Source organism: Panthera uncia, chromosome E1, assembly GCF_023721935.1.
Source record: "Panthera uncia isolate 11264 chromosome E1, Puncia_PCG_1.0, whole genome shotgun sequence".
Classification (NCBI taxonomy): domain Eukaryota; kingdom Metazoa; phylum Chordata; class Mammalia; order Carnivora; family Felidae; genus Panthera; species Panthera uncia.
In genome coordinates, this window is record NC_064814.1 from 40,448,854 (window position 1) to 40,467,662 (window position 18,809).

Below are 18,809 nucleotides of genomic sequence, written 5' to 3' on the forward strand. Positions count from 1 at the left end.
CAGCAACCACAGCAGGAAGAAACGAAGGAAGGAAGGAAGAAGGGAGGGAGGGAGGGAGGAAAGGAAAGGAAAGAGAAAAGAAAAGAAAAAACAAAAGAGAGGAAAAGAAAAGAAAAAAGAAAAGATCAAGTGTTGGTGAGGATGTGAAGAAACTGGAGCCCTTATGCACCGTGGTGGGAATGTAACATGGTGCATCCTTTGTGGAAAACAGTATGAAGGTTCCTCAAAAAATTAAAAATAGAACTACCATATGATCCAGCAATCCCATTTCGGAGATGTTCCTGAAAGAATCAAAAGCAGAAACTCGAAGAGATCCTTGCTCACCCACGTTCCTAGCAGCACTATTCATAACAGCCGAAAGGTAGAACAGTCCCAGGTCCATCTTTGGTTAAATGGATAAACAAAAATGTGGCGTATACGTACAATGGCACATTATTCAGTCTTAAGAAGGAGGGATATGCCACAACCTTGAGGACATCGTGCGAAGTGAAAGAAGCCAGTCACAAGAAGACAAATATCGCCTGCTTCCATTTATCTAATGTGCTTAGAATAGTCAAATTCACAGAGACAGAAAATAGAAGGGTGGTGGCCAGGGGCTGGGGAGGGGGATGTTGGAGTCACAGTGTCAGGGACACAGAGTCTCAGTTTTCTAGGATGTAAGAAGCTGTGGAGATAAATCATGGTGATGTTTGCACAATAACATGGGACTGTGCCCACCGCCGCTGAGCTGCACACTTGGAAACAGTTGAGATGATAAATCTGATGTTATGTATATTTTTCCACAATAAAAAAAAAAAAATGAAAAAAAAAAAGAACAAAATCTAGCATATGTTGTTGGAAAACCTCTCCAGGAAAGTGGTAATACTGAATATTGAACATGTATTTGGGTGTTTATAATAACCCTAATAATAGCTGCCACTTATTTTTAAGGAAGCATGTAGAGCACCGTGAATGCACTGTTTTTTCCCATCTTATAGATAAGGAGAATGAGCAGTAGGGAGATTACACCATTTGCCTAAATGTAGACAGCTAGGAAATAGTGGGTCCCAAGCACGCATGACTGCAAAGCTGGTTCTCTTAAACTTCTTCTCGGTCTCTTTTCTTACAAAGAATTCTCTGCTTTGTTCACCCTATTCCAGTTGCACTGGCAGCCTTGAGGTTCCTCTGGCCATCCTGCCTCAGGACCTCCCTGCTCATCACAGGGATGATGAGCTCTGCCAGGGATCATCACAGGGATGATGAATAGTCTCTGTCTATTCCAGACTGCAAGTTTCTGTTCCTGGGGGCAGGAGAGAGGACAGACTAGCACAGCCTCTGGCAGAGGGCAGGTCCTCAAATAAACCTCAAATAAATGTTGACAAAATGAAAGGGGAGATGGGAAGATGACCCAAGACAAATGCACCCAACTTCACATTTTTTTATTAAAAATTTTTTTAAATTATTTTTTAATTTTTAATTTAATTTAATTAACTTTTTAAATTATTGTTTTTAACATTTTATTTTTGAGAGAGAGACAGAAAGAGTGCGAGCTGGGGAGGGGCAGAGAGAGAGGGAGACACAGAACCTGAAGGCTCTAGGCTCTGAGCTGTCAGCACAGAGCCCAGCGCAGGGCTGGAACTCAAGGACCTGAGCTGAAGTCCGACCCTTAACTGACTGAGCCACCCAGGTGCCCCCCAACTTCACATTTTGAGGGCCAGTGCTGCACATTACAAATTGGTGCAATGTTTTTTTCTATGTCTTCTCTAGCTACCAACGCCAGGGCCAGCCCGGAGTCCTAGAGGTCACTCCATTTGATTTAGGACATATGTCCGACTCGAGAGAAATGAAGCTTTGCCCTGCAAAACCAGTGATGCTGGGAGCAGGCTGTCCTGCATTAGTTCTAAACCAGTGCAGAGGGTAGATACCAGCACCATGGGTGCCTCTCCCTGCCTCCCCTCCCTCAAATCCAGCAACTTGCAGCTGCACCTTTCTTGGACTAACTCCAGGGTGGGGGAGGTGGGGAGTTAGGGTTTGCAGAGGTAGGGGCCGAGCAGTAGCGGAAGCCCTGAGGGGCGGGTGAGCACCAACTGGGAGAGTGCGACCTTCTGTTCTGATGATTCATCTTTCCTCCAGTTCCTTCTGGTCCCCTGGGAAGGGCACGGGCCTGGCTGGACTGGCTTTGAGAAGAGCCAAAAGCCTGAGAAGGTGCAGCCTCAGTCACACCCAGAGAGAATCTAGAAGACTCTGTGGCTGTTTCTCCAGGGTTTGTTTTTACCATGCAGAACTGGTCCTCCTTCATTCCTGGCCCCAGGAAACTGATGGGTTAGCAGTGCCCCCAGGACCATCCCTCAGCAGGCAGCTCCCTAATTGCTGGACTCCTGTTCTGCTTCTGTGGTCAGGGTGGGGCCCCTGTGGGCAGCTTTAGCTTTGGCACCTACGCTTCTAGAACCCCTGGTTGAGACTGGAGCCAACTGTCTCACACTCACAGGCATCACCTGGAGGTTCCGATTAGGTAAATCTGAGAATGCCTTGAAATCTATTTCCAAAGCACCCCAGACGATTCAGCAAATAGCTGAGGAAAACCGAACTCGTGAGCATCTGACCCCTTCTGACCGATGGGGCCTCATTTCCGGAGCACGGGCCCTGCGCTTCCTGTGGTTGGCTCTGCCTAGAACGCTGCTAAGCTGGGCCTTTAGCCTGGGAAGCCCTTTCCCATCACCCCCAGCACCCCTGATAGAGTTAGATGTGTCCACTTCCGCCCCTACAGCGCTGCATGCTTCCTTCTCAGAACCTGTGCAGACAGGGTAGGTTGGACCCATTGCCCTTCCAAACTTGATTTCCCTTGGTTTCCTCCTCTGTGGAAGACCTGACATCTCACCTCCCTTGCGGCTGGGGGTTCTGGGGCATGGTTCTGGCCAATGTTGAAGAAGCACTAGCCCACCAGGGATTTCTGGAAAGAGCTCTCTCGAAGCTGGACAGCCACCTTCCTTCTTCGTGCATGGCTGTAATGGCTGGAACTGCCATCTTGGCGCTCAGAGGCAAAGGCCAAAGGAATGAGAGCCCCGCCCCCATGCGCCTCAGGTCACTGGGGTGGCTTTGACAAAATGAAGACTAACTCACAGGGCTGCTACTCTGAGTCGAGTATATTTTACACAACGCCAGGTGAAGGGCTGCAAAAGGACAGTGTGAGCACACGAACACCTTTCCTGAGATGCATTCTGCGTCCCCTTTCTCTCTCTCTCTTTTTTTTAATTTTTTTAAACGTTTATTTTTGAGACAGAGAGAGACCGAGCATGAACGGGGGAGGGTCAGAGAGAGAGGGAAACACAGAATCTGAAGCAGGCTCCAGGCTCTGAGCTGTCAGCACAGAGCCTGACTCGGGGCTCGAACTCACAGACCGTGAGATCATGACCTGAGCTGAAGTTGGACGCTTAACCAACTGAGCCGCCCAGGCGCCCCTCTCTGTCTCTCTTTTTTAAGATTTTATTTTTAAGTAATCTCTACACCCAACATGGGGCTTGAACCCACAGCCCGGAGATCACGAGTTGCCCGCTCAACCAATGGAACCAGCCATGTGCCTCCGTGTCCCCTTTCTCTTGCTTAAAGTGAGGACTGATGAGAAAGTCAGGCTCAGAAGGACAGGTCAGAGACTCTATCACTGTAAAACCGTCCGAGTTCCTTGCTATAAGCCACAGAAACTGAATGACTAAATTAAGAGAAGAGGTCTCAAAAAGGGGATGAGCGCTCCCAGGAGACTCAAGGACTGGGATCAGAGCTGCCAGGGACACAGCCCCAAACGGAGGAACCTTCCCGTGTGTGTCTTAACTAGTTCTGCTGCCCAGGCTGTGCTGGGAATCCAGACCTGCCGTGTTCTTCACCACCAGCAGTGGACATGCTCTGGGGTCCCTTGCTTGCCCCCCTACCACCAGCTACCCACCAAAGTCTGGTGCAGGCCCCTCTGTCTGGTAAGCCTAGACTACATGCCCTGGCCTTAGTTGCAAAGAGGAGAATAAGGAACGTAACTCTAGTGTAGCATTTTCCATTTCTCTAGTGAGAGGTGGGTGCCTCCTCCTAATAAGACAATAAAGTCAAGGGTCCTCCAGACATAAGAAAGGGGTTCAAATGCTAGGTGGTGAGGGGGAAAAAAAAAGAGAGAAATGTCCTCCATTTAATGGGACTGGGGCCCAGAGAAGACAGGACAGGTCCCAGAGCTGGCTAGGGTGAGAAGAGCTCTCAGCAGAGACAGGGGGCAGGTGGGTCTGGCCAATGAGTGCAGTTTGACTTTGTGGCAGGATAACGTGGTAGGTGAGGCATAACTCCACTGTCCCCATTGCCATAGGGTAAGAGTTGCCAAATGCAAGTCACATACTTGGAGAAATTGCAAACACAGGAAGGGAAATTGAGCAATCTCAAGGAGAAACGAAGTCTACATATGTGCCGGGAGGAAGGGAAGCCTCATTTCTCCCTACCTTTGTTGAGAGATCATTTAAGTGGGGAGGAGGAGGAAGGAAGGCTAACTCATATTAAGCACCTACTATCTTTGAGTGCCAGACAGGCAGGCACTGGACTATTGCCGACATAATCTGCTTTCCTATGGAGAAAGGAACCAACCTGGAGCAAGAAAGGGAAACCATACTGGGTCGCCTGGGTGGCTCAGTCAGTTAAGCCTCCAACTTCAGCTCAGCTCATGATCTCACAGGTCATGGGTTTCAGCCTTGCATCAGGCTCTGTGCTGACACCTTGGAGCCTGGATCCTGCTTCAGATTCCGTGTCTCTCTCTCTCTGTCCCCACCCTCAAAAAAATATATTGGGGCGCCTGGGTGGCTCAGTCAGTTAAGGGTCAGACTTCAGCTCAGGTCATGATCTCACGGTTAGTGAGTTCGAGCCCCATGTCAGACTCTGTGCTGACAGCTTAGACCCTGGAGCCTGCTTTGGATTGTGCGTCTCCCTCTCTCTCTGCCCCTCCCCTACTCATGCGTGCGCGCACGCGCTCTCTCTCTCTCTCTCAAAAATAAACATTAAAAAATTTTTTAAATAAAAATAAATAAATAAACATTAAAAAAAATTTTTTTAAAAAGGAAAACCATACAATCTCCATAAGCTGAGGGGTCAGGAAAGACTATTCCACTTGCCACGTTCTCTCAGTCTCTCCCAAAATAAATAAATAAACTTAAAAAAAATTTTTTTAAGTCATCAGTGATCATCCCATACCAGTATTTAATGCATGCGTAATTCTTTTAGTATCTGCATACTGTCCCACTGTATAAATGAAGCATAATGAATTTAACCAGTCCACTACTGTGGGATAGTTAGGCTATTATGAATCTTTTTTTTTTCTTTTTTTAAAGAGTAGAATCCAGCTCAAGCACTTCTAGCTATGCAACTTTAGCCAAGTTACTTCACCTCTTTGAACTTAAGTCCCATCATTTGTCAAACAGGAGTAATGAGAATCCCTCCCTCACACCTCACAGCATCATTGGGAAGATTGAACGCGATCAGTGTGTAAGGCAGCTAGGAGTCTTCATGGCACAGTGCTTGCTCAGCCTCTGTTCCCTTCCCTTCCACTGTCATGACTCCCCAGAGTCGGTTCCTGTCCTCTGGAAGTGCTTTCTTATTTCCAGTCCCAGGCCTCGGTATCCAGCTTTACCTCCTGGGTCAGTAAGCAGTCTCAACCAGAAGTAAAGGCCTCCTGTGTCCTATCCAGGGGAAGCCTGTGGAGGGGCTCTCTCTGACTGCTTCTCACGCCCTCATGTTGTCATGTTCTGAAATAGCCACGGGGCCAGCCTGGGCTGTTTGCCTTCCCTAACACTGACCCAGTTGGCAAGCACTGCTGAGAAGTGTCAGGCCCTGGACCTGGTGCATCCTCGGGATGTTACCGCAGAGCAAACATGAGTTTGCTGGCTGGGTGGATTCTAGTCAACAGGAAGATAAAATGGATTAAAGGCAAACAGGAGAGAAACCTCTGCTGTGGAAACAGGAAGAAGGCTGGAGGCTGGCTCTGTTTGGAGGTTTTTTTGCTTTGTTTTTAATGTATTTATGTGATATATAAAACAGCCTTATTGATATTATATAATTCACTTACCATGCACATACGCCCATATGCCCATTTAAAGTGTACAGTTCAATGGTTTTTACAATATTTAAGAGTTGTGCAAACATCATTACAATCAATTTTAGGACAATTTCATCACCCAAAAAAGAAACACTATGCCTGTTAGCACTCCCCATCCTGTTCCCACCCCCACCTCTTCAGTCCTAGGCAACTACTAATGTACTTCCTGTCTCTATGGATTTACTATTCTGGATATTTGGAATCCTATACCCCCCCCCCCCCAAAAAAAAAAGAAAGAAAGAAAGAAAGAAAAAGAAAAGAAAAAAGAAAAGAAAAGAAAAGAAAAAAGAAAGAAAAGAAAAGGAATCCTACAATAAGTGGTTTCATGTGATCGGCTACTTTCAATTAAGCATAATGTGGTGGGTTTATTTTATTTTTTTAAGTTTTTATTTATTTATTTCGAGAGAGAGAGCATGAGAGGGGTGGGGCAGAGAGAGGGAGAGACAGAATCCCAAGCAGGCTCTGCACTGCCAACACAGAACCTGATGCAGGGCTGAAACCCATGAACCATGAGATCATGACCTGAGCTGAGATCAAGAGTTGGATTCTCAGCTGACTGAGCCACCCAAGAGTCCCAAGCATAATGTTTTCAAGGTTCATCCATGCTGTGGCATGAATCAATACTTCATTCCTTTTTATTGCCAAATATTCCATCATATGGATATACTACATTTTGTTGATCCATTCATTAGTTGATGGACATTTGGGCTGTTTCTACTTTTTGGCTCTTATGAGTAATGATGCTATGAAGATTCATGTACAGGTTTTTGTGTAGACATGTTTGCCTTTCTAGTAGGTATGTATCTAGGAGTGGAATTGCTGATTCATGTGGTAACTCTATGTTTAACTTTTGGAGGAATGCCAGACTGTTTTCCAAGTGGCTACCCTGTTTTACATTCCCACCAGCTGTTTGTGAGGGTTCCAGTTCCTCCACATCTTCACCAACACTTGTTATTATCAGTTTTTTTCCATCCAAGTGAGTATGAAGTGGCATTTCATTGTGGTTTTGCTGATGACTAATGATAATTGAGCATCTTTTCATGTGCAATTGGCCATTTTTATATCTCCTTTGGAGAAATGTTGATTTAGGTCCTTTGCACATTTTTAATTGGGTATTTGTTATTTTTATTGTTGATTGTAGGAGTTTGTTATATGTCCTCATAAAGGGCTTATTTTAATCTTTTTGAAATTACAGTTTTCTCAGTCATATGTATACTCATATTAGAGTAGCAATGTGTGAGAGAGAAATGCACACACACAAGCAAATGATTTTCAATACCAAGTGAACAAAGATGTGTCCAAAGCATGCTGGGAGTGTGGAGAAAGAGGTGATCTCTTTTGTCAAGGAGGGATAATGGTGTGAAGAGAGACTGGGAATTATGGTGGCTTCATGGAGGAGATGATATTTCAGCTGGCCTTGAAGAGTGAGTATGAGCTCGGCAGGTGAGCAAGGAGAGTAAATAGAATGTGCAACATCATAGAGGTTTAAAATGAATAAGGGGTAAAAAAAGAGAAAGAGGGACAGAGAGAGAGGCAAACCAAGAAACAAACTCCTAACTGTAGAGAAACAAACTCTTAAATATAAACTGATGGTTACCAGAAGGGAAGTGGATGGGGGGATGGGTGAAATAGGTGGCGGGATTAAGGAGTGCACTTGTTGTGACGAGCACTGAGTAATGTATAGAAGTGTTGAATCACTATATTGTACGTCTGAAACTAATATTACACTGTAGGTTTACTAACTGGTATTTAAATAAAAACTTCTAAAAAACCACAGAGGTTTAAATAGGGCATGGTGAGCTCCTCTTTGAATGAATCAATGGATTTCTGTAGGACAGTCTGACTCCAGCCCTTCTTTAGGTTCCGAGTGGGTGTGGAATAGGCTAGGGAATAGAGTCCACCCCAAAGCAGAAGGGTGCTGTTTAAGAGCTCACTCTGATTTTTTAGTGTGCAAGGTCCACGCTGGGCCTGATCCGGCCCACACACAAACTCTCAGATGGTACAGAATTCTACCTCCTGTCAAAGAGTCTGCAAGAGGGACCGGTACCTGTGGAGAGGGGTGGGGTTGGCACCAACAAGGGGATTGGTGAGCGTGGAAGGGAGGGGCCCCAGAAGATGCACCCTGTTTGTTCTACAGCGCTGTTTGTCCTTACATCCTACCTAGTGTCTACACACTTGTAATGAGTAACTACACGAATGACGTCAAAAGCTGAACTCTCGGTGTAAAGCAGATACTCTTCTTCAGTTCCTAAGTGCCAGACCACATCCCATTGCCCCTGGACCCTTGTCCTCTGGAAGTTGGGGAGAGGCCAACCACAGTTTTTCTACAAGATCCAGGGGAGCGGCCAACTGGTTGTGAATTTAGTCCCTGCTCCTCTTGTTTGGGTTTGATCTGCTGCCCCAGGTGTGTGTCGCAGTGCGAGAGTGTGGGCTGTCCCTCGAGAAGCCTCCTGATGCAAATCACTGAAAGCCCAACTCAAAACGGCGTACACAACTGTGAAAGGAATCATCTCGTATAGCAAGAATTCTGGAGGTCAGATGATTCCAGTTAGTTAATTGACCAGCAAAATTGAGTCACTAAGGGCTCAGGTTCTTGCCACCTTACCTTCAGAGTACTGGTTTGTCCTTCTAGGCCAGCTCCCCACACGGTCCTAAGATGGCTGCTGTAGCTCCGTGCTTCACACTGCAGACAGCAATGGCTAGAGTTAGAAGAGCGCTGTGTTTCTCCATTTATCTCTTTACAGAGGCAGAAAAGGCTACTTTCTTTTCCCAAAGCCCCCAGCCGACTCCCCCTCGTATCTTAACGCCTAGAATGGTTTCACAACCCTTTGCCTATCAACCACCGGCAAAAAGAACAGACAACCGGGATTGGTTTAGAGTTTGACCAATCAGGATTCAGGCCCTGGGGCTGGAGAGGAGGCGTGGCTCCCCGGAAGGAAGCTAAGATCCCCTGATGCCCAGGTAAAGCTGGGTTCTGTTGGGTGGGCAACTTACAGTGTTTGCCCCACACAGAGCTCTGGTGGGCAAGCACATGCTTCATTGGCTGTGTGAGAACAAACTTCCATTGGAATTCGCGCATACGTAAATATATTTTACTTTTATGAGCTCTCTTTGGTTCTTTCTGAAAAAAAATTTTTTTTAATGCTTAGAGAGAGAGAGAGAGAGAGAGAGCACACAAGGGGGGAAGGGCAGAGAGAGGGAGACAAAGGATCAAAGAGCTGAACTGGCTCCGCGCCGACAATAGAGAGCCCAACCAGGAACTCGAACCCACCAGCCGTGACATGACCGGAGCCGAAGTTGGAGGCTTAACCAACTGAGCCACCCAGGCTTCCCTGATGCTTTTTTACGTGTTTTTTTTTTTGTTTGTTTGTTTGTTTGTTTTGTTTTGTTTTGTTTTTGTTTTTAGAGAGAGAGAGAGAGAGTGTGTGTGAACGCGAGCTGGGGAGGAGCAGAGAGAAAGAGAGGGAGACACAGAATCTGAAGCAGGCTCTAGGCTCTGAACTGTCAGCACAGAGCCTGATGGGGGCTTGAACTCACAACCGCGAGATCATGACCTGAGCCGAAGTCCGACGCTCAACCAACTGAGCCACCCAGGCACCCCAACCCTGGTTCTTTTTTAAAACCCTTCGCTCTTTACTCAGAGTTTGAAGTCTCTCTTTTATTTCTCGAATGTTCCAGCTCTGATCATTTCAATATCTGGTGATTTTGCAAGTCGGATTCTACATTTGGGTTCTGTGAGCTCCTGTTTGTGATGCCTTGTTTCCTTGAGTGTTTACTAATCTTCTCAATTTTCATCTCCCTTTTCTTTTCTTAAAAAAAATTTTTTTTAATGTTTATTTATATTTGAGAGAGAGAGACAGAGTGCCAGCAGGGGAGGGGCAGACAGAGAGGGAGACACAGAATCTGAAGCAGGCTCCAGGTTCTGAGCCATCAACACAGAGCCCAACTCAGGGCTCAGACTCACAAACTGCGAGCTCATGATCTGAGCCGAAGTCAGACGCTTAACCAACTGAGCCACCCAGGTGCCCCTTCATCTCCCTTTTCTGTAGAAATTCTTTGAGTCCAAAGATAAAAGTGGGTTCTTCCAGAAAGGGTCTGTGCTTGATTCTGTCAGGCACTAGAGAACATTATCTTCCAGGGACCACTGTACATCCTCACCTTGAGGTTCTGAAGTTCAGGCTGCAGCCTGTGTGGAACCAGCTTGGGTTTAAGATTTCTTGTGGATGGAGGTAGAGAAGGAGTTCCCCCCATTCTCCGTGCCAAGATTTAAGATAGGCTACTTTCGGGGCACCTGGGTGGCTCAGTCCGTTGAGCATCCAACTTCAGCTCAGGTTATGATGTCATGGTTCATGAGTTGGAGCCCCAGGTTGGGCTCGCTGCTGTCAGTGCAGAGCCCATTTTGGATACTCTGTCTCCCCCTCTCTCTCTGCTCCTCACCTGCATTGTATCTCTCTCTCTCTCTCAAATAAATAAATAAACATTAAAAAAGAAAAAGGCTACTTTCTTTGTAGACTGCTGGAGGTGAGGGTGGTATTTTATTTTATTTTGTTTTGTTGTATTTTATTTGTTGTGTGTGTGTGTGGGGGGTGGTATTTTAAATTTATCTCTTCCCTGAGGGGTGGGCCTTCAGAACCTCATATTTGTGAGGGGATGTCCCATTAAAATCTTGACATTCTGCAGGCCCCAGGGCCTTGCTAGGCCATGAAGTCAGTCAAAGTTATCAGGTCTGGCAAAGTGCCTTTGGCACTCTTCTCTGGTCCTTGTCCAGGGATTGTTTACTTCTTCCCAGATCACAGATACATTCAAGAAGACACGTCTCATATTTCATCTGTCATAATTAGCCGTTCTCAGAGGGAGACTCAGTAGGGTTACCCAGTCTGTCATGTTACCAGACATGAAAGCCATTCCTCTAACTCCCAATTTATCAGTTAACAAAAACTGTGAAAGAAAGGTTTAAGGTGAGGGAGTCTTTTGGAAAACTCAATGTTTTTCTATTTTAAATTATATTTCCTAATTTTTTAAGTTCACTTATTTTTGCAAGAGAGAGAGAGAGAGAGCACGCGCATGCAGGGGAGGGGCAGAGAGAAAGAGAGACAGAGATTCTCAAGCAGGCTCTACACTGTCAGCACAGAGCCTGACTCAGGGCTCGATCTCACCAATCATGAGATCATGACCTGAGTCAAAATCAAGAGTTGGATGCTTAACCAACTGAGCCACCCACGCGCCCCTTTAAATATATTTTCTAATCGACAATTGATCCACATGATACAATACTGAAATGGTACCTCAGTACATGTCCTTAAAGTTTCCTTCTCACCCCTCACCCCCTACAGCTCCCCATTTCCCTCCTCTCTCAGAGAGGGGTAGACCTTCAGAACCTCATATTTGTGAGGGGATGTCCCATTAAAATCCTGTCATTCTTCAGGCCCCAGGGCCTTGCTAGACCATGAAGTCAGTCAAAGTTATCAGGTTTGGCAAAGTGCTTTTGGCACTCTTCTCCACACACGTAAATATTCTGTACATCCTTCCTCTACTCTATACCTTTTCAAAAACACAAATAATGGCGTGTTATTCTTCACCTAACAATAGATCTTTGAAATGGTTCCCAGCTAGCACATAAAGAGCTTTTCCACCCTTTTGTATGGTATGTATGTTCACAGTATTCTGTTATATGAATGACATAGCGTATTTAAGCAGATCCCTATTCATGGGCATGTAGGTTGTTCCAAAGTTTCTAAATAGTGCAGCAGTGAATAACCTGGCACAGATGTCATTTTTGCTGCATGAGTAGGTCTGTGGGATAAATTCATGAAGGGGAATTCCTGGGTCAAAGGCCATGTGCATTTGTAACTTTGATAGAAAGACCAAATTGCTCTCCATAGAGATTGTAACAGTTTATAACTTTCATCAGCAGTCCTATTAAATTGTTGATCTTTGTCAGTGGTTAAAAACAATATCCAATAAACAAGAAAAGAGATTGTTGACACTCTGGAGAAGTAACCAGTAGGCAGAGGGCCTGAGAAAATAGTGTGACCCTTGTTGTTCCAGAAAGCTAATCCATCAAATCAACTTTTGGGATCCCCAAATAGACTGGATTAAAATGGAAAAGAGCAAAGAATCCTAGCAAAAAAAAAATCCTCTCTGACTTAGAAGATTTTTTTTTAATTCTTGTCTTCCTTCTAAAACAAATTCTGATAAAGATCCCTACGCCTCCAAAGTCAGTTGAGTACAGAAAGTTTAACACAAAGGAATTTCCCTCTTGTCCTGCCCGGAAGAGGGATATTTACAATCTCTGCTCATGGCTAACATGGTATCCTAAGAACTAGTTTCCTTTGTTTTAAATTCCATTAGGTGGGAGAGCATAGGGATTTTCTAGACCAACACAGTCACAGGATTTTTCTGGGATGCTTAAAATGTTTTGTGTCTAAGTCATCTTATATGGAATCCCCAGCTAGGTGTGGCTATGGAGCCCTGGTAGTGTGGCTAGTGTGACTGAGGGATTGAATTTTTATTTCATTTTATTTTACTTAATTTAAATTTATTTATTCATTTATTTGTTTAAAAGAGAAAGAGAGAGTGCAAGCAGGGGAGAGGGGCAGAGAGAAAGAGAGAGAGAGAATCTTAAGCAGGCTTCATGCCCAGTACAGAACCTGAAGCAGGGTTCGATCCTGGGATCATGACCTGAGCTGAAATCAAGCCCACTGCTTAACTGACCACACTAACCAGGCGCCCCCTACTTAATTTAAATTTAAGTACCATATGTGGCTTGTGGCTACCACAGAGGATAGCACGGTTGTAGGAAACTAGTTCAGAGTGTTCTTTTGCTAAGAGAGACCCCCAGGCTTTACTGGGCATGGATGCTCATGACGACAACCTCCGGACACAACTGAGGTTGCTGCTGATAAAAAAACAGGATTGTATAGCATCCGATTTTCATAGAGATAAAAATAAATAAAATGATAAGAGTAGAGGACACCTTGCCCTCATTATCAGTCCACATCCACCCAATCTCTGGGGCTGAATATACACAAAAAAAATCAGGTGTGTTGGGTCGAGATAAACACTTCGCTGGGAAGGGGAAGTTCGGTAAGAGAGGTAAGGGAGGTGGAAGGCCTGAGCTTTCTTGGATGTCTTGGATGGGTTTTGCTTCACCACTTTGACCCTAATATCACAACAAAATTCCTGAAGGGAGTACTTGCCAGGTACAATTACATGTTATTTTGTTAAATGTCCACAATGGGCTAGCAACTGCATTGAACATAGAAATAACAGTCCCCATTCTTCGGAACGATATTACCCAGTAAGGTGGGTTAAAAAATCACCAGGGAGGGGCGCCTGGGTGGCTCATTTGGTTAAGCATCTCACTTCAGCTCAGGTCATGATCTCACGGTTTGTGAGTTCGAACCCCGCATTCAGCTCTGGGCTGACAGTGGGGAGCCTGCTTCAGATCCTCTGTCTCCTTATCTCTGCCTCTTCCTCTCTCTCTCTCTCTCTCTCTCTCAAAAATAAACATTTAAAAAAATAAATAAATTTTAAGAATTAACATAAAATCACCAGGGGAGATTGAGTAGAAGTAAAAGATATGATGATGGGAAAAAAAAAAAAAAGATGGATAAATCAATGGTATGTATAATTTTCTCTAATCATGGATTTTTAAAAACATACATACTTTTGGGAAAGCAAGCTGGTGCAGCCACTATGGAAAACAGTATGGAGGTGCCTCAAAAAACTAAAAATAGAACTGCCCTACAACCCAGCAATTGCACTACTAGGTATTTACCCAAGGGATACAGGTGTGCTGTTTCGAAGGGACACATGCACTCCCATGTTTATAGCAGCACTATCAACAACAGACAAAGTATGGAAAGAGCCCAAATGTCCATCAATGGATGAATGGATAAAGAAGATGTGGTATATATATACAATTATATATTACTCGACATTACTCGAGTATTACTCGGCAATCAGAAAGAATGAAATCTTGCCATTTGCAACTACGTGGATGGAACTGGAGGGTATTATGCTAAGTGAAATTAGTCAGAGAAAGACAAAAATCCTATGACTTCACTCACATGAGGACTTTAGGAGAAAAAACAGATGAACCTAAGGGAAGGGAAACAAAAATAATATAAAAACAGGGAGGGGGACAAAACAGAAGAGACTCATAAATATGGAGAACAAACTGAGGGTTACTGGAGGGGTTGTGGGAGGGGGGATGGGCTAAATGGGTAAGGGGCACTAAGGAATCTACTCCTGAAATCATTATTGCACTATATGCTAACTAATTTGGATGTAAATTTTAAAAAATTAAAAATAAAATTAAAAAATACATACTTTTGTTTTTACCCTCCTAATTATAGAAATATTTGCTCATTAAGAAAAAATGGAGATGAACATATAAGCACAAAGAAAAGAATTACTGACTGCACATATCCTAAAAATACTTCCTTAACTAACTTCCTAAATCATTATTTTTAATTGTTGTGTCTTTTATCTTATAGATATACTATAATTTATTTGATCAATGTCCTGTTGTTTCTAATTTTTTGCTTTTATAAATAACTCTGTGATAAAATACCGTTAGACATTAAACTTTGAGCACACATCTGATTATTTCCCTAGCCCATTTCCTAGAAAGGGAATTGCAGGATCGATAGGTGTATTAGAGTCTTACAAGTGACAAAAAGCTAAGTGGAACCTAACTGAGTAACAACAGCAAAAGGAAGGCATTGGCCCACATGGCTAGGACCTTGGGGGTGAGGAAGGTACATCTTGTTTCAGGAATGACTGGATCCAGGGGCTCAAACCATGCTGCCTGGACATCGTCTTGCTCTGTCTCTGAGCGGTACTGTCTCCAGGTAAACTTGAACTACAATCCACCACCTTAGCAACCTTTCTTTCTTGATGTTTAAAGCAAAAGTTATGTGGAAGCTTTCTTTCTTGGTGTTTAAAGCAAAAGTTATGTCCTTTACTGACCTGAGTCTTTTGCTTATCCCTGGGGTGGAGGTGGGGTGAGTGGGATCAGCCCCACCTAAAGCATGTGGACTATGAGAGAAAGTTGGTGGTTCCTTATGGAAGTATCAGAGTACCATTATCAAAAGAAGAGGGGGGGGGGTGCCTGGGTGGCTCCGTTAGCCAAGCATCAGACTCTTTATTTCGACTCAGGTCATGGTCTCACGGGTCATGAGATGGAACCCTGAGTTGGGTCCTGTGCTGACAAGGCAGAGCCTGCTTGGGATATTCTCTCTCTCTCTCTCTCTCTCTCTCTCTCTCTCTCTCTCCCCTTCTCTGTCCCTCCCCCACTCACTCAAGGGCTCTCTCTCTTTCTCTCTTTCTCAAAATAAATCAAATACATTTAAAAAAAAGGAAGACAAGGCAGGGATGCCAGGCAGGCATGGTCACTTCCCCGGCAGTGTCCAGGAAGGTTCATCTCCCCAACAGTCATCCTCACCAACAGTCTTTCCTGTTTTCCAGTTAGGTAGGTAACAATGACATCCTGCTTTATTTTGCATCAAAAACTATTTGTTTATTGGCCAGTTGCAATCTTTCTTCTGTGAACTGCTCATTTAAAAAGTGAGCACCTTCACCTTCTCATGTTGATTTCTTAGTGTGCACTTGTGTGTTGAGTGTCACACACAAGAATCTGTCTGACCTTTCAGAGCTGCCCGGGCAAGTCTGCCTGGGTCACTGAGGCTTTAGGACACATTTTAAGATCTGCCACGCAAGCCCAGCTCTTGGTGACTGTCAATGTGTTTTATTTGGTTATTTTTCCAGATATCTTGTCAAGTTCCGAAATAAAAATCCCCTTGTCACTCTGATTGGAATTATATTAAATTTATAAATGTATTCAAGGCGAACAGCCTCTTGACAATATCCAGTCCTCCCCCCAAGGCATACTCTTTCATTAAAGGTTTGACATTTTCTGTTTATGTTTTTGTTGCTATTATTAGTATAATACATTTATATAACACCCATTTTATGTAATCTGGGTTTTTTAAACTAACATTTTGAAGCTGTTAATTTTTTTAAGTGTATTTATTTTGAGAGAGACTATGCGTGTGCTTGAGAAGAGGGGAGGGGCAGAGACAGAGGGAGAAAGAGAATCCCAAGCAGGCTCTGGAGCCTGATATGGGGCTCAATCCCACAAACCATGAGATCATGACCTGAGGTGAAATTAAGATTGGGACGCTTAACCGACGGAGCCACCCCAGTGCCCTTCAAAGCTATTGATTTTTATATACTGATAACTGACCTCTTTACTTGTTTTTTATGTAAATGATCATGTGATGTGCAAATAATAAATTCAACACCTTTCTAATAGTCCCGCTTTACTTCTTTTTCTTGCTTTGCAATAACTGGAATTTGAGGACCAATGTTAAGTAGTAATGGTGATAGTTTTGACCTAATATTAGTGGGAATACTCTAAGCAGTTTTGAAGATACTAGTTTGGGATAGTTAAAACAAAAAAAGCAGTCTTCTAATTCTTAATATAATAGGGTTTTGTGTGTGTGTTGTTGTTTGTTTTGTTTATTTATTTTGTTTTCAATGTTTATTTATTTTTGAGAGAGAGAGAGACATAGTGTGAGCAGGGGAGGGGCAGAGAGAGAGGGAGACACAGAATGTGAAGCAGGTTCCAGGCTCTGAGCTGTCACAGAGCCCGACATGGGGCTCGAACTCATGAACTGTGAGATCATGACCTGAGCCGAAATTGGACGCTTAACCAACTGAGACACCCAGGGGCCTCTTTTCCTCCCCAACTCTTATTCCGCAGAGAGGTTTTCCTCGGGAGCTATGTTCCCTTCTCTTCATGTCACAGAATATTTTAATGGTTCCTGTGTTGTTGGTTTTTTCTGCCTTTCCACCTTTGAAAATTGAGAGATAAGCATCTTATTAGGCCCTGAAACAAGGTAAATGATGACTCTCTTGGGATCCTGTCACCATCTCCTCCTGTCTACCAGATGCTAAGATGCTCTTCTCCTATCTTAATTTCAAGGCCTCTTTGACCCTCAACCTCAGGGAAAAAGGAAGAGCTCAGGGTTATCAGCTCATGAGCAGACACTGTGACCCCAAGTGTTTGATGATGCACCTGGGCCAGCTTTCTCTGAGGCCCGTGAGACTAGCCTGGGGGGCCCCAAGTCCCTGGTATAGCCTCCTTTATTGCTGTACCTATTCTCAGAAAGGGTTCCCCTTCCCCATAGGGGACTCACTTGTAACTATGGGCCTCCTGTACAACTGTTTTTTAAAGGTAAAAGAGATTTCAAATGTAGTGATTACCCAGGTCTATTTTCACCTTTCATTTATGTTCTTCCTAAGTGAGTGGAGGGTGTGGGTGGGGGGGGTGGCGCCTGGGTGGCTCAGTTGGTTAAGCGTCTGACTCTTGGTTTTGGCTCAGGTCACGATCTCACAGTCCATGGGATTGAGTCCTATGTTGGGTTCTGCACTGGCAGTGCAGAGCCTGCTTGGGACTCTCTCTCTCCCCTCTCTCTCTGCCCCTTCTTGCTCACGCTCTCTCTCTCCCTCCCTCTCAAAATAAACAAACATTTAAAAAAAAGAACATATTAGTGGGATCCAGGATCTCCTATAATTCTTCTAGAACTCTGCTTCCTGGGGAGAAGGCACGTCAGGGTATCCTGGACCTCTTCCTTCAAGATGGACTACTTGCTATAGTCCAGTAGAAATTCTTCAACATACATTTATTTATTTATTTATTTATTTATTTATTTATTTATAAAAAAGAGAGAGGTGGGGGGAGAGAGACAGAGAGACAGAGAGAATCCCAAGCAGGCTCCACACTGTCGGCACAGAGCCTGATGCGAGGCTTGAACCCACGAACCGTGAGATCATGACCTGAGCTGAAGTTGGCCCCTTAACCGACAGAGCCACCCAGGCGCCCCTCAACATTTCTGAAATGTGGCATTGATGCTCATTACTGTGTTTTATTCCCTTCTTTCAGGAACTGGAGGCACAAGGTGGGGTGGAATTCGATGTTAGCATTCGGAGTCGCTATCTTATACAAAAGTACTAATCATTTCTTACTTCTTTTTCTTTCCTAACTTACAGAAAAGGTCTTTAGGTTTAAATCATAGCATTAAAGATCTTCATAACATTTTGAGTTCTGAACATGTCTGGAGAAAGGGCCTACTCACATAAATACACTATCCTAACCTAATTGCTTCAGCACACAGGGAGACAGACAGAGTAGCATTGCCTCTATTTTTGTTAAGATAATCTTTGGATTTCTTTACTCCTGTTCTGTTAGGGGGGAAAAAAATCAGCTCAGAGAAATCTGAACGCTTCCCAAAAATAATACCCAGCTGAAAATTCCTTTTGCTACAGTTGTCTCAGGAAGCAGAGCAAAAGGCTTTCCATTTCCTAGCAGGTCCCTCGAAGGTCAAAAGCACAGGGAATGTTTTTCAGGCCATCTTGTTTGCTTTTGTTCTCACTCGCCCTCAGATCCCCCTGGGAACGCCAGACTCTAATAAGCAAAATAATCTAAGGAGTGGAAGAAATAGCAGACACCTTTCAGAGAGGATGCACAGCAACCAGAACACTGACCTTGGGTCAGCCCTGTGCCCAGTGGCTGTTCTGAGCTTTGAAAAGTTCCATCTGTTTAGTCACCAAAATCCAGGGGGAAAAATCGACTGCTCCCAGTAAATGCAAATGAAGTGGCGTTGCTAGAGAGATCTAGATAAGATGAGGTTTCCGTTGGTAAGCCAAG

At 44.3% G+C, this 18,809-nt stretch overlaps 1 long non-coding RNA gene across 1 annotated transcript in view; it reads right to left on the reverse strand.

The window, feature by feature from the left end:
* Positions 1-6,523: 6,523 nt before the first annotated feature.
* Positions 6,524-18,809, reverse strand: part of LOC125927513 (uncharacterized) — a 42,580-nt gene continuing 30,294 nt past the window's right edge. The window contains exon 3 of the long non-coding RNA XR_007459357.1: positions 6,524-8,774. This is a non-coding gene — a long non-coding RNA (uncharacterized LOC125927513). The remainder of the gene's footprint in view (positions 8,775-18,809) is intronic.